The 15,756-nt window shown below is 52.2% G+C and overlaps 1 protein-coding gene across 3 annotated transcripts in view; it reads left to right on the top strand.

The window, feature by feature from the left end:
- Positions 1–15,756, top strand: part of LOC143354420 (uncharacterized) — a 138,730-nt gene that overhangs the window by 14,516 nt on the left and 108,458 nt on the right. Inside the window, exons 1-2 of one of the 3 annotated variants that reach the window (XM_076788489.1) lie at positions 12,415–12,432; positions 14,273–14,500. The exons of 1 other annotated variant lie outside the window; for it this stretch is intronic. The gene's annotated coding sequence lies outside the window, so the exon portion shown is untranslated. Of the gene's footprint in view, positions 1–12,414; positions 12,433–14,272; positions 14,501–15,756 lie in introns of those variants that run through there. One more of the 3 variants, XM_076788488.1, reaches the window with a different exon arrangement.

The following is a 15,756-nucleotide window of genomic DNA, read 5'->3' as shown; positions in this document are numbered from 1 at the left end:
AAGATTTACGTCTTAAAACTGAACAATTTATTACTGAGATGACAAACGTCGAAGAACTGAGAACGCAGTTCCTCAAAAAAAATGAGAACAACGGAGACGTAAATGATTTTCCAGATTGGCATTCGGGCATGCGTATTTTTATCCTCATCAGCCTATGACATGTCCGATAGCGCTCCCCTTTGTCTCTAGCCGTCAGACGTCACCGATTCGCCATCCAATAGGAAATACAATCCACTGCTGGACAGCATCGCGCGTCCCCCGAATCGAGCGGTGCTCTAACGAGGGAAAAATCGAGAGCCGTCTTACCAATCAGCCGAATCTCTCAGGAAGAATCAACGGGGAGAACAACATTGTGTCCTAGTTACCGGGAAGAATCGTCATTAAGCGACATCGACATTCGAGCGCGGCGGCGATTTTCCCGTTTCCGTGGTCGGTGGCGGATCCGCGGCGAGCCGACTCGCTAAAAGTAAAACTTTTCCCATTTAACTGGTACCCGCCGCCTCTCGCCGGCTCGCGAGAGCTACGTAATGCCGCAAGATTTATAGAAAAGCGGCGGCGAGTCTGATTTTCCAAGATAATAACTTCCAGCGCCGCGCCGGGGACGCTTCTTCCCCCGCGAACAATCAGACTTCGCACTTTGTTTCGAACTGCCTCCTGCGAATCGTTTCCCGAAGATCGTACACCTGTATATTAGACGCTTTTCGGTGGTTGTAACGAGAGCTGACGCGACCTACAACAGTGAATTCTCGATGTATGTCAACAACGCGGGTCTCCTCAGCGTCGTGTATCGTGCAGGAGACATACTCGAGCCGCGTTATGTTTACACTCCTCGGCGTCCGGAGCTCCTCACGGCGCACAGTGGGCAATTTGGACAAAATCGGATTCAAAATCAAGGAACTTTCGATAGGAATGAGGTAGAGCGATGAAATCTTTTTTAAATGAAAGCTGCAACTTTGTAGAATATGGGAAAAATAGAGAGATTGTGGTACGAACGTTTTTTAACCTCGAGAAAATTCGTTAAACGCGCACAAATTCAAGAAAATTTTAGTTTTTCCAATACCACGCGCAGAAAACATTTTTTTTTAACATGCTATACATCATTTCCCCCTAGATTTTTTCGCGCTGATTTCAAACCTGGTCTCAAAATTTGTCTACGACCTCAGGATTTTGCAAAAAATAGATTTTTGTGACAAAAACTAATGAAGTCATTTTTTCGTTGAAATGATTGGATGGTAATAATCTCTCTATTTTTCCCATATTCTACAAAGTTGCAGCTTTCATTTAATAAAGATTTCATCGCTCTACCTCATTCCTATCGAAAGTTCCTTGATTTTGAATCCGATTTTGTCCAAATTGCCCACTGTGCGGCGTATACCCCGCGGTGATGGAGATAATTCCGCGACGTTTATCGTCCATGCCTTGGCGACATATATAGAGAAATCACTGTACTGTATAGGCTAACGAGAGCTTGGTGCTTTTATGGTTCCGGGGCGATTGGTATCACAGTCCTCTTGTAAGAAGTAGTTATTGATTCTTCCGTTTCGTCGCGTCCATTCAGAAGTGGTTTCAATCCGGTTGACACTGTGGTTACACGGACGATTTTGGTCGCCCGACCAGAAGTTGCCTAATGCAAACGGGGTCGAAGAGGTCACGTTCGTCCCCCACATAGATTACCGAAAGCGTCGGACTATCTGCCTTTTCCTCAGATTCAGAATCGAAGAAGAAGAGTCGACGAAGGGGTGGAGGATGGAGGTCGAAGGTATAAAGTAGCATTTTTAATTGGACACGATAATTACTGTCGCAAAGAAACGCCGAATGGCGTCGCGGAACAGCGTCGAACGACCAGCTTTGTCTCCGGGGAGAGGGATTCGGGGAGCTGTCGCGAAATAACTTTCATTACAGAATCAAGTATGGAGAAACTTGGTAATCCCGGGTAAACAGAGGGTTAAGGGTCTCGCGTTCTCTGCGACGCGGCGAGAAAGAGAGGGATGAGAGGGGTGTGGGAGGAGGAGAGAAAGAGAGAGATTGTCTACGACGGGGGGGGGGGGGGTGAAAACGGAACAGGTATAGGCCGGTATTTGTGCGTGTCGTGGAGAGGGTAGGGGGTGAAAAGGCCGCGGAGGAGGGCGGCGGAGGGGGTGGAGGACGACTGTCGCGAGAACAGCGGGGGTTGCATAGGCTTCGATGGCTAAGGGACGTATACAAAAGTATGATAAAGGGGCTGCGGCTGGTGGGGTGGATCGCGGAAAGGGGGTGTTCTCGGTGACTCGTCGGAGGAAACGGTGGGGGTAACGGCGGCGATAGGGGGTGGCTCTCTCTGTGACGGGGCGGCGGTGCCAGGGTTGGTGGGAGCGGAGAAAAGGGATTGTTTGAGAGCATCGACGACCAGACGGGGCCACTTGCCTCCGTTCGACACCCTCTTACGCGCCTACCCACCCCCGCTCTTTCTCTCTCTCTCTCTCTTTCTCTCTCTCCGCCGCCCCACTGACGTCACGGGCCAGCACACTTTTAAACGAATAATGCAAATTGATTTTGCGATTGCCGTCACAGTTTGCGCGACGACGATGGCCGACGATGCCGCCCTGTGCCGGCCGTCGAACGCCGTTCCAGATACCTCGAACGTACCCTCTCGCAAATTAACCTTAGGCTACCTTCACGGACAACCATGAGACTCCGCGCCGTCAGAAATCGATTTCCGAAAGATAGTACTCGAAGCCTGTAGCGTATACCTTGCTCTGAAAAATCACAATGGCGTTTCATCCGGTGGGCTTACGTTTTTGACGAGACACGGGATCACAATTTTTAACCAGCACTCTGCCATGCTTTGCAATGGAGATGCATCAACAATTACCGCGAAGAATATCTGCGTCGTTCACAGAGACGGTATTTTACCGTCCCTGAGAAGATCATCCCTCTAGAAAATGGTGTGCTCGTCTTTCTGACGGTAATTCTGATCTTGAAGATCAACCCCAGTGTCTGGACGTGCATCCAAGCTAGGCCAAGGTAGATTTCGGAATCTCGTGAGCAAAACGCGAAGAGACCTCGTACGAAATGGACTGAATATTTTGAAATTGTTTTCGCCGCCGGCAATGATAGATCGTCTAACATTTTCGGAAGGGGGAGCACCGTCGATCCGATTTTTTCGAATCAGAAATCTTACAACGTTTCGAACACCAATCACGATGGGGTAAATCGATCCTGTTGAACCAGAAGATCGAATCGCGTATCAAATTAGCAGACGTACGGCCGACGTTCCAGCGGATAAAGTCCAATAACATCGTGTTTTCGTGTTTAAAACGCCGTGGCGTTTCCCGGTAACGAATTTACAGAGACGTCGATAACTTTTCACGAGCGTAACGAGACTTTTTTGTTCCTCCCCAGCCACCCCTTCCATTCCGTGCTTGTATATTTTTTTTTTATTATTCATCAGTCGACAACCTCATTGTTGAACTGGTTCCGTATACGTTGTTGCGACCGCGATCCCGGTATTTACTGCTCGCAACAATGGCAATCGACTTCGCGTTCGTGCGCGTCCGCTTCGCTACGTGGGTGTAGCTCTCTCTCTTTCTCTCTTTCTCTCTCTCTCTCTCTCTCTCTCTCTCTCTCTCTCTCTCTCGAATATCAGAACGTTTTGTCAGCGAACACGCGGAATCGAGCGACGGTATCCTGATGTTTATTTGGTATTTTAAGGCACGCACTCGAACAGCCCCGGCGACTCGCATTTTCCCAATGGTTTCCCTCTTGGATTTCCCCCCGATCGATCCATCCCGAATTAATCAGAGCCTGTTGCCTCGGAAAATACATCGCAGGGCTAACCTTTCCGCTCCCAGTGGAACGCGTATTTCCCAGACATTTTATAGCTTGAACATGAATGCATCTTGCCGAGTCCCGCTGCTAATTTATTGCTACATTCGGAATGCAATATTTTCGAAATGAGAGACGCCTTTCGTAGCTGTCTCGGTCGAAAACTCCATCGATCGAAACGCGAAATTCAAATTCTGCAACACTGTCTTCGAAGTCAAGCTGGGACTGCGTCAGTTGTTTTTAATTAATCTCAGATCATCCTTAATTTAACGTAGTACATACTGTTTCTAAAACGGAAGACACGCTTAAGAATTTCACAAATTGTCAAAACATTTCGTCCTCACGTTCCTGAGGCAGAGGGAACGCCTCAGGATCGACGGAACTAATAAAATGTGATAGATTGAGGGTGAAGGGGTTAAGCGTACGAAGTGCCTGCACATTAGCGAGGGTGTTTCGCGACGATGCTCGCCGGCATCTCGCGAATTTTCCGTTTCGCAGGAATTTCCGATGCGAGAGGCGTTCCCGTTCGAGGCGTGACCTTCGATCGGTCCTAATGCATTCGTCGGGTCGGATCCTCCGCGGATTACGTTTCGACGGGGTATACGACGGCAGTCGACGAGAACGAGATACGGAAAGCTTCTCTGTCTCTCTCTCTCTCTCCCTCTCTCTCTCTCTCTCTCTCCCTCCCTGCGCGAGAGATGCCATTATCTCATTCGCGCGTCCCGCCGAAATTAAAATTTATACGGGCGCGCGACGGCTGTGCAAATAGAGCGATGCATCATTTCGCCGACGTCGACGCCCGCTGCCGTCGTCGGCGAGGCAACGGACACCGACGCGATGGAAGTCGGGAAATAAGAGAAGCGAACACCACCCGCCCGATGATTCCACGGGAAAATTTCTCCGAGCTTCACGGCCGTTCGATACTCCCGCGCGGAAATCAATTTACCGGAAGTTTGATGAGTCTGCCAACGGACTTCCCGCGCTACGAAACGTTTCGGCCTTTACCTTACCGATTTTACGGCCGACGGGAACAGCGACGCCTGAATTGCCAATCGTTTTTCGAAATTCATCCCGCCGAGCGAAAAAATCCTACGTCCTCTCCTCGGCGATATCTCCACCTTGAGATCGAATACTCGTGGCTGCGCTCTTAAATTCTGATTCTAGCCAGAAATTGCTCTTCCTTCGGAAAGACTCGCTTTGTTTTACAGTGACCCCTCGATGTATGTCAACAACACAGGACTTACCAGCGTCGTGTATCGTCCAGGAGACATACCCGAGCCGTGTTATGTTTACACTCCACGGCGTCCGGGGCCTCTCGAGCTTCGTAACCCATCGGGGTAGTGGCAGCGGTAGTGGGGATAATTCCGCGACGTTTATCATCCGGACCTTGGCGACATATGTAGAGAAATCGCTGTAATCATTCTGATGCGTTGTAGCTTTCGATTTACGATCAGAAGTGATCCTGCGCTTACGAATGGTGGAATTTATGCAATAATTTCGCAGGGAAGCGCCCTCGTAACTTAAACAATTATTAAACTAAAAGTTCGGACATTTGGCAATGGTGGAGTTAATGTAGAAAAGTAAAAGCCAAGTCTGGATACCGTAAAGAGGCCCAGAAATCGCACTCGCGATCGGTTTAGCACCCTTTGAAGCGCACTCATAATTTGTACATTCGACGGTGCTAGATTCAATGTCAGAGAGGAAAGCGATACAGGTTGAGGAATCGCGCTCGCGATCGGTTTCGCGCAGCGCTCTTTGCGAGCGCAATCTGCGAGCGCCAAAAAAGTTGAGGACCGGGGGAAACACAAAAGGATTGGTGGCCGTGCAAAACGCGATGGCGGATGACGTCGGGGAAAGTCTCGCTCGGCGCGAGACCGACTGGAAACTGAAAGGAAAACCGAGGCGTGCGGTGGCGGGCACGGCTGCGAAGGGTTTGACGCGGCGGCGAGGGCCATCGAGTGCCGTCAGGAGATCACTGTAAACGAAACTAAACGGTACACTCGTTTCGAGCACGGCTCCCGAGTTCGTACGTCACTTATTTAAATGCCTTGTCGTCGAGGTGGTACCTGGAAACGTTTCCAGCTATAGCACATCTCTCTCTCTCTTTCTCGCACTCGTTCGCTTTCTCTCCTCGCCGACGATTGACACCCCGCCGCGCCGATTAATGATACACGAACCGCGCCTCTGTTAACACGACGTGAAAAGCGTTCATTTACCGGCGCGCGGAACAATTAATTGATCGGTGGAAGACAGCCGGCCGATCGACGCGCAGAAATAGCGTGCTGCGAGCGGATTCGATGGAACGGTCGGGTGTTCGATCGTCGAACCGGACTGGCCGGCCGGGTTAATCGAGAGCGTTGTAAAACGACACTTTGTTGCGGGATTAAGTGACGCGTGCACCACTGCTGCGAATCTACAGCGCCCCGGTCAATTATTGTTGGCGACGACTCTATCGGGAAACCGCCGAAAACGCTGTTTCGAATCCGTCGACGGTCTTCCAGCGGCTTCCAACGGACTTTTCCAAAAAACAAAATCCAAAGAAGCACCAGCACCGCCAGAAGCAAAGCATTTTCTGAACACTTTATCTATCCTATTTACCCCTTGTACTATAATATCGAGTCAGATTCGCGATGAAGGCTTCGAACAGAATTTTCTAAATATGCATATCATTAATACCCTTGAAATTGAAATGAAATTTTTTATTTTATTTAGCCATTACAAAACACGTGGTTATACAATAAATATATAAATATAAAATAAATATATAAATATAAACAAATTAAATATTATTTAAATAAAATATAATATTAATATTATTAATTAATAATATTATTTATTAAATTCAATATTTTTTATAAATATTTTCTATTTTTCCTAGTAGATTGTAGGCATCAAAGAAGTTCTAATCATTGTAATCATAAGATAAATTGTAGTGAAGGGATTAATAGGATTTTCGGTAGTTGTATTGTACCGAAAGGAAGCTTAGCAATTTTCTTCTGCATTACAATATCTGAAGCGAAATTCTTAGACGACGTTACTGAAAGTGATTTGTTGGTTCGCGATTGAAAATGCCGTTGAAGGATCCGTTAAAAAGTCTTGAGACATGGGGTCATGGACTTTTAAAAATAATGAAATAATCGCCGGTCGGTAATGCGTTACGTCTCGACAGATCACGTTGATTACGATGCTTCGGTGAACGAGATTCGTTTAGGAAAAAGCGAAGTTTGTGAAACGTTACTGTTAAAAATCACACGTTTCGTATAGCTACAGTAACGTACTAGAATGCCCTTTCAACACGCTCGAACTTAACATGTCCCGCTAACATGCTTAAAAGTTTGGGGGATCTAAATTGAGAAGTAGTGGGGGGAAGGACAAGGGCCAATGGGAATTCTCGAATAGGTATTGCTGAGAGGGTCGAGCTATGACTCAGGATTAGCGAGCGCATAATAGGTTCAAGGGCCGAATGAGTAATTCTGTGTAGAAGATAGGAACGAAGGTTCGGAGAAGGCTTATCCGAAACCGACCGACAAGTCAAAACATTTCCAAATTCAGAGCAGTGCCGAAGCTGTAACAAAAGCGTTGTCAAACGATCGTTTAAAATTTCATAGTGGGTTCGAGGCTGTCCTCCGATGGAAGCCGCGGAGGTTCGCGTTGCGAGCGTAATCGCGAAAAGAAATAAGAAAAGAAAAAAATGCAAGGAAACAGGCTCTTGTTCAGCGGGAAAGATATCCGGCCCGTAATCAGTCGACCGCAGTGTCTCTCGTTTCTGGTTTCTCGTTCGGACATCCATTTCGCAACGCAGCCCGGGCACGGTTCCCTTTGGAATTTCAAGTACGAAATAATTTAATCCTTCGCCTTTCCTTTATTCCTGGCGCGGCCGAGTAGAAAGGTTAAATAGATTAATTGCTTAGGTCGGATCGATCGAGTATGACAGGGTGGTTCTCTCTCCTCCTCTCTCTCTCTCACTCTCTCTCTCTCTCTCGCTCTTTCTCTCCCTCTTCGGTGCCCCTTCTCCAAGCCGGAGCTCGCGCTTTATTCTTTTTTTCCTGCGCCTGGAAATTGCTATCGCTTTGAGAATTAAACCTGGACTCGGTTCACTCGCTGCGAACGAACAAAAGGGAGTGGGGCGGCGGAGGAAACGGCGGGAAGGAACGAGACGCGGGGGGGCAGAGAGTGTGAGAGAGAGAGAGAGAGAGAGAAAGAGAGGAGAAAGGAAGAGGGGGCGGAAGGCGGCGGTGTGGGAGGCCGAAGGGGGTGGGATGGTGGGGGGATAGCCATAACGATGATGCTCGTTATTCGAAAAAAGAAAGAAGAAAATATATCGCTGCCGAGGACTGTGATGAACGAGAAAGCAGAAGGCCGCGCCTGATATCGTTTTTTCGCTTTAATAAATCCCTCCTTCCGCCCCTCCACCCCCCGGCCCGCACACTTTTTACTTCCTACGATTTTATTCCCGATGGCACTCGAACGTCCGTCGGTGCCTCCTCCCTCCCTCTTGGTTTCCCCTCTGTTCGCTCGGCCAACAAGCCATCCGCGTCCAGAGTCGCGTTACAAAGCCCCTCGTAAGAAAAGAGCTGCCTTCTAATCAAAATTCCTTTCCGTAACGCGATAAGATACGCCGTGCGTCGTCGTCGTTGTCGCCGTCGTTGTTCCGTAAACTCTATGCAAGAGAAACCGTCGGCAGACCGGAAGCTCCGAAATCGCACAATCTCTCTCTCTCTCTCTCTCTCTCTCTCTCTCTCTCTCTCTCTCTTTTGGCCCGGTCCATGAAAATAATCGCGGTCCAAGATAATTCGCTAACAGCGATAAAACGGGAACACACGATACGCCGTGAATTTCGCGCGCGAAAAATACAACCCCCCCGCTCGCGGAAACCGAGCGCCGATAACAAACCAGCCAGCCGACCGACCCTTAAATCGATCGCGACCCCGATGCTTCCCGCCGCGCGTCCACGTAGTTTCACTTTCCCTTTCTCCCTTTCCCTGTAGGGCTTCCAGTTGACGCACCAGAGGAGAGGGGTGGCCCACAACGCTCCGCCGCGACGAAATATAATCCCCGGAGAAGCTTCTTGCAGCCACTTCCGCCCGGAAGTCGAACGCACGCCGGGAATAAGATACGAGAGTCGCGTTTTCTGCTCTTTTTTCGCTTTTTTCTCTCTCTGTCTCTCTCTCTCTCTCTTGCCTCTTTTCGAAACCAGGCGGGTGTCGTTTTGTTATCTATTTCGTTTTGTCTCGGTGCTTCAAATTTTTAATTCGGTTGACCATCACACCGGTATCGTCCCACTTACGTGATCAGTAAACTGCGGATCTTTATGCAGAATCAAAATTTCCTAGGTCGATTGTCGGACGGAGAAATTCAATGAAAATGTATTTTTCCCTGTAACATTTTTAATTAGTCGAAAATAGCGTAATTTAGACATTCTTCTACCGGCTTTTGTATTTCGCCAAATCATTTGTGTGATAAATGCATAAACTTTGCAAGTAATTATGCATAATATGCAAAGTAAAATTTCTCTACATCAAGAAGCATCAGCTGTATATAACTTTCTTTCCTTAATAATCTTGTCATCGACGCGCAAAATTCCTAGTCTAATTGCTGCTCAACGTTAAGCCTGTGTCTAATAGAAATCTTAATTGAGAATGCTTTTGTATCGCGTTCGACGACTAGTCGAACAGCCCACCCTCGGTTGCAAAATTCTAATATCGCTAAAAGATCCTCTACTCCACAGCAAAATACAAAATGGAGTTTTCCTATAACTCCTTGCTATCCGGTAGAAATATAGGCGTGTCTGATCACCACTGTCCGTTTCTACTTTGCCAATTGTCGCGCGTCTCGCGTTCCCCGGCAATTACACGAAACGCGGGTGGGATCCAATTTTTTAAAAAGCAAGAAGACGCAGCAATTGCAAAGGAAAACGGTCGCCAGGTGTTCCAAGAAAGACAGAAAGAGGAAGAGAGAGAGAGAGAAAGAGGGATGCGGGTATTACAGCAGTTACATCGTTTTACGAGAGCACTCGCCGCGGCCGTTTGCTTTTTCGCGTGCACGATCGTGTGTCCGGCTTGGGTGCGTTTAATACCTGATTCCGTGGAGAGCGGAAAGAAATTGGCGCAGCTGCGCGGGCGCGATGGCAAACGCGCGCAGAGTGTAACGTTACAGGCCGGCGTGCAGTGTTACATGGTCCGCTAGGAGCAATCTACGGGAGATCGCGGCCGCGCGGGTTCCCTGTGTAACACGAAACTGCGAGAGAGATTTTCTTCTCTCTCTCTCTCTCTCTCCCCGCGAGAGGAGCGGCACTCTGCCTCGTCCCGCGATTAATCGGTCGCCGCCACCCATCAAATCCACCTTATCGATGATTAACGAGCCTGCCAATTAGTTGATCGTTCCGGTGTTTATGGGGCCGAGAATTAGTTGCCCGGCTCCGCCGTCTTATCGTCGCTCTCGCCCCGCGATTCGGCAATTACGCGCGGAAGCTCCATGGAATATCCCACCGTACCCCCGTACGGTCCCGCTGCTCACTAGCTCTCTCTCTCTCTCTCTCTCTCTCTCTCTCTCTCTCTCTCTCTCGGCCAGCTCCTCCTTCGCCTCCTCCCGTTGCAGTTCTCTCTCGAAACGAAGAATCGATCCGGCGTGTTCGCGTCTCTCGGTTCGCTCCCCCTGAAAAAAGGAGAGGCAGAAGAATCGAAGAAAAAAAAAAAGAAAAAATGAAAGAGAAAGAGAGGAATAGGCGGCGGAGGAGGAGTAGGAGGAAGAGCCGCCGGCTGGCTGGGCCCCGGTGGGAGCGGGCGCGGGAGAGAGCCGGAGAGCGAGAGCGAAAGAGAGCAGAGAGCATAGAGAAAAAGAGGGAGCGCGCTAGGGAACGGGGCAGAGAGACAGACCGAGGAAGCGAGAAGGCGGCGAGCGGTGGCGGGCGGCGGTGGTACGGTGCTCCTTCTCGAGGCGGCGCAAGATGGATTTCCGCGAAGTTCGAGCGGGCCTTAACTCGCGAAAAATGTCAAAGCGAGTAGAAGAATAGCCGCCTGGCTGGCCGAGACGGGGTTGGGGGGGGGGGGCGAGAGCCGTGGCGGGTGAAGCGGATAACTGAAAAGGGGGCGGCCGAAGGTGGCCACCAAGACGAAGCATCATCATCCTCGTCGGCCTCTGGTAGTCATCATCGTTGTCCGTAGATACATGCGCGACGCGCCGCTTGTCCGTTTGCGTCGCGTGTATACGTGTACCCGCGTACTTAAGATCCAAAAGCGCGGCGAAGGGGGGTGCCGTGACGAGACCCCTGTGTCGTATGGGGGTGCGGAGGGTGGCAGGGAGGGAGGGATGGAGGGCGAGAGCTAGACTCCGCGGGGAAGAAAACGAAGTAGGGGCGAAGACGCGCGCGACGAGGAAGCGGGGCTGATTGTATGACGGAGGGGCATCGGCGACGGCACGGGAGGGGATGATTGTCAAAACAGGGCTGCAAGACGCTACGAAAAATGTTCGTATTTATGGCACTATTTCCGCCGCTCTTCGAGCCGCCACCACTTCCCTCCCCGTGCCTCCTCTCTCCGCTCTCTTTCTCTCTCTCCTGCCTGTCCACCCCCGCCCGCCCCCTCCTTGTCTCGCCTCGCGAAACCCACCGCCGTCTCTCCCCGCCGTTTCTTTTTTACTTCCTCCCTTCTGCCATCGTTTTCCAGAGTGCGCGCGGTCGGTTCTTACTTTTCTTGCCTTTTCTCTTCTCCTCTCCTCACGCCGGAACACCCCCACCATCGTGTCTTCCCGCGCCTCGCTTCTCCCACCGCCGTCTCCCTCCCCCGTCCCCCTATTATATCGTGTATTTTACCCTTTCTTCGGTCGCGTTCCCCACCAACGGCGCGTCCCCCCACTCTCGCCAGCGACTCTCGTCGGCGGGAGTTCTGTTCTCACCCCTTCCTCCACCTCTTCCTACTCGTCCTCCTCCAACCACCTCCTGTTCCTACTGCCGCGCGGCCCCTTCTATCTCCGCGGCGCCACTTTAATGTTACATTAATAAAAAGCAACAATCAATATCTTCCCCGTAAAAAATTTTAATCTATAACAGAGAGAATTCCGCGGCCCCTCCCGCATCTCCTACCACTCGGCCGCTCTCGCGTTCTTCCTCGATCCTCGCCTCTTCCTCCTCTGTCTACGTCTCTCTCTCTCTCTCTCTCTCTCTCTCTCCGTTTCTCTGCCGCCTCGTTCTCTCTATCTCTCTCGAGCGCTCTCTTTCTCTCTGTCGCGTTCTCTCCGTTCTGCCTCCCGCCCTCTTGAGGAAAGCGCCGCTACGAATCGTGGCGAGCCCTCAGTATCGTATCTAGGCTCTAGGAGCACCCCGTGACACGGCCGCGCGTAGAGTCAACGACGCGCGAACCCGTTCGTGCATTCTATCTTTCTCTCTCTTTCTCTGTGACTAGTTCTCTCTCTCTCACTCTCTCTCTCTCTCTGTTCCGCGCTCTTTCCGCGTGTTGTCATTTCACTTTTCACACCGGGCCGCGGGTTACGCAGCCACGCGAGAGAGCCACCTCACCCGGCGGGCCGCCCTTCGCGCCCTGTCGCTGTGCACGTGCCCTTTTCTCGCGCCCTTTCGAGCACGCGCTCCCTTCGGCCCGCCACGCCGCCGCCCGCCTCGCCCACCGTCTCTCTGTGAGTTTCTTTCTCCGCTTCCAGCGACTTGGACTTCTCTTTGTTTCATCCTTCGCTCTTTCTATTCCTATTGTGCTCCCTCTCTCTCTCTCTCTCTCTCTCTCTCTCTCTCTCTCTCTCTCTCTCTCTCTATCCGTCTCTGTCTCCCTTGTGCACACCAGTGGCACAACAAGCGTCACACACGCGCGGCGGACAATTGTGCGTGGGCGACGATCGACACACGGAAGTCGAAAAAAAAAATGTGAGCTGCGAGAATCACGGGGCCGGATAGTGTTCGCTTTGGTTTTCGGGAAAGCTCATGTGCCCCTATCTCTCTCTCTCTCTCTCTCTCTCTCTCTCTCCCTCTCTCTCTCCAGCTTTATCCCGACCGGTCACGCGCCACCACGAGCCGATAGACGAGCGCTCGATGAATAGCGTGCATTGTTCTTATCGTTTCGCGTGCATCCACGCTCGCCTCGTAGCTCCGCGCGAACGGTAACGGAATAGAAAATTCACTCGGATCTCCGTGGACCGTGAAACTGCTCTTTGGGGGGGCCACGGGGGAGGGGCAGGGGGCGTGTCGGGGCATCGTCGAGCCCCGCGGGCTCTCGCGGAGATCGGTAGCCACCGTGCCGTGCCGTGCCGTGCCGCGCCGCGCCGTTCCGTGTGTGCGGTGCGTTGGTCGCGCGAACGATCGCTGACCCCTGTTATCGTGGTGTACGTCGAATTGTTTTTCCGCGAACGCGTCCGACTCCAATGTTAATCTGAGGGGGTGTGCGCGCGGACGATGACGTTGGCGAGAGGGGGGTGGGTGGGCGGAAGGGAGAAGCACCGAGGGCCAGAGAAACGAGGCGAGGGGCCAGACGACGGAGTTCGCCGCGAGAGATCGGGCAGCAACGTCTGAAATACCACGATCGCGCGCGCGTCTCGCTAGACCGATTCCACGTTCGGTGTATATATGTACACGTATAGAGCCGAGAGAGCCTCGGAGGCCACGGGCTCCTCGACCTGCGTGTTTCTTCCCGGACAAAAGGGTACGAGCGTAGAGCGAGAGAAGACGCGCCGAGCGAAAAAGACAAGACCCACACCGGCTGGAAACCGGGATAGGGGGGAGAAAAGGAACGAGCGAGAGAGAGAGAGAGAGAGAGAGAGAAAGAGAGCAAGAGGGGTCGGAGCGAGGGAGGAGGAGAAGGAGCGGGGGGAGAAAGACGGAAATCGTGAAAGAGCGAGAACGGAAAAGGGAAGGGGGAAACAGCGGTCTCGCGCATCTCTGCGCGCGACGAAGGCAGCCAGCCGAGCTTCTTCGGACCTGAAAGAGACTATAGTCGACTATTCGAACTTGTACACTATGTTTTATAGCGCATCTCGCCGCCGTTGACTCCGGGGCAAACCGTGGTGCAGTAGTGTCCTCGTCGTCGTTGTCGTTGTCGTTCTCGTTCTCTGTCTCGGTTTTCCACGCGCTTTCTCGCGCCGCGCGGATAGATTACACCGTGAGAGTTCCTGAAATCGTTCGCTCGCTCGCTCGTCGTCGTCGTCGTCGTCGTTGTTCTTGTCTTTTCGTCGACACGCGCTCGAGATAGGGACGACAATAGGGAGAGAGAGATAGAGTTAGAGGGAGAGAGAGTGAGACGGAGAAAGAGAGAGAGAGAGGGAGACAGAGGAGAGGCATCATCGGAGACGCGACAGTTCGAACGCGAGCGCGATCGAGACCAGTCGAATGTCTCCGTTCGATCCGCGTGGCGGACTCGCGAGCTACGTCGCAACGAGCTACATCGGCTTTTTTACGCGCGTGCTTTCGTAGAAAGTTCTCTTTCTGGAGGTTGTGCCAAGTGTGTCGAAACACTCGACTGTTTCTTTGTAGTGCGGATCAAACTTGTGCCGACGACGCCGCCGCAGCCGCAGCCGCAGCCGACAACGCCGACGCCGACGCCGCAGCAGTCGCAGCCGCAGCCGCGTGACACTGGCCACCACCGCCGTCGCCGTCGCCCTGCTGACTAAAAGTGATTCACACGTCCGGGGACTGGCAGTCGCGCGTTGATTCATCGTCTTCGCGGGAACGGAAGCGAGGAAGCACACGAACAATACGCACGTACGTAAATCGTATTCCCGTTTAATTACTATCCGGCGAGGACACGAGTAGACAGCCTATAGAGCCCCCCCCCCCCGACACCCCGTACGACCGAACCAACCGATCCTGTAAACGCGACGACCCAGATCGCGCCCGTGGATCCATGGATCGCGGGAAGCGGCTACGTGAAACTCTCCTCGGCGACCGGATGACATTGCAGCGGCGGATCCGTCGCCCCTGGCCGTGCCACGCGTAGGTCAGGTTGGAAACCTGTGCGAACGTTTCCGCGACGCATGTTCCTCTTTCGCAGTCCGATGCGATGGTGTGTCCTCCTCGTGTGTGCGCGCGTTTCTGCCGCGCGCGCGCCACGCGTGCAAAGAGGACCCCGCTACGGTCTAGACCGGGACGAACTGGTGAATAACACTTTTGTCGGTGTGTGTGAGAGAGACAGAGAGCGAGCGAGAGAGAGTGAGAGAGAGAGAGAGAGAACGATATAGGATTGATAGAGAGAGAGTGAGAGGACGGGACGGATGTAAACGCGAGAGCCAGACAGAGAAGGAAAGGGAAACGCGGCTTTGGTCGGGCAAGCGAGAGCGAGAGAGAGAAGGAGAGAGGAAAGGAGAGCACGCGGCATGGTCGTAGCGTGGCTGGCAGAGCGTCGGAGTTCGTACGGGTGACTGAATGGAATGAGTAGTCCGTGCGAGGCGCGGGGAGGGGTGCGGGTCCGACCAATCGAGTCCGGCGGTTTGTCAGGGGCGCGAAAGGAGGGGGACAAACCGACGGTGGAGGGGGCCAGTTGGCGGACCTACACACGTGCGTTTGCAACCTACGCTACGCGTACGCTCGTTGCGTTCACGCAGGAACTTCGGTGCGGACCTATACGCTTCCCGTGACGATGGGAACGATGATATCGTACGACGATGCTTAATCAATGGACATCCTCGATCGATCATCTTTCCCCCGTCTTCGAGTCGTCGCACGATTCCTCGACTTTCGATTCTAATCCGGTTCTATTCTCTCTTCGATTCGGAGCCGATCTATAAGCTTCCAGGTTGTATATATATATATATCTGTACGTACCAGTATGTGTGCTGTATGGCAGCGTGCTCGAGGGAGATTGGTTTCTGTTGGCGCAGTGACTCGTCGGCTCGAGAGTTCGTCGATCCCATCGCTGGCACCGCGTGGTGCGTGGCTCATGCACGCACACACACGTGCGGCCCGCCTTGTTTATTCTGTCAGCTCGCGAGTACGTGCCGCTCGTGGAAAACCAGCTGTGC

The sequence above is a fragment of the Halictus rubicundus genome, chromosome 5 (genome assembly GCF_050948215.1).
Source record: "Halictus rubicundus isolate RS-2024b chromosome 5, iyHalRubi1_principal, whole genome shotgun sequence".
NCBI classification, from domain to species: domain Eukaryota; kingdom Metazoa; phylum Arthropoda; class Insecta; order Hymenoptera; family Halictidae; genus Halictus; species Halictus rubicundus.
The sequence above is the reverse complement of the archived record's forward strand: the minus strand, read 5'-3'. Positions and strand labels throughout refer to the sequence as shown.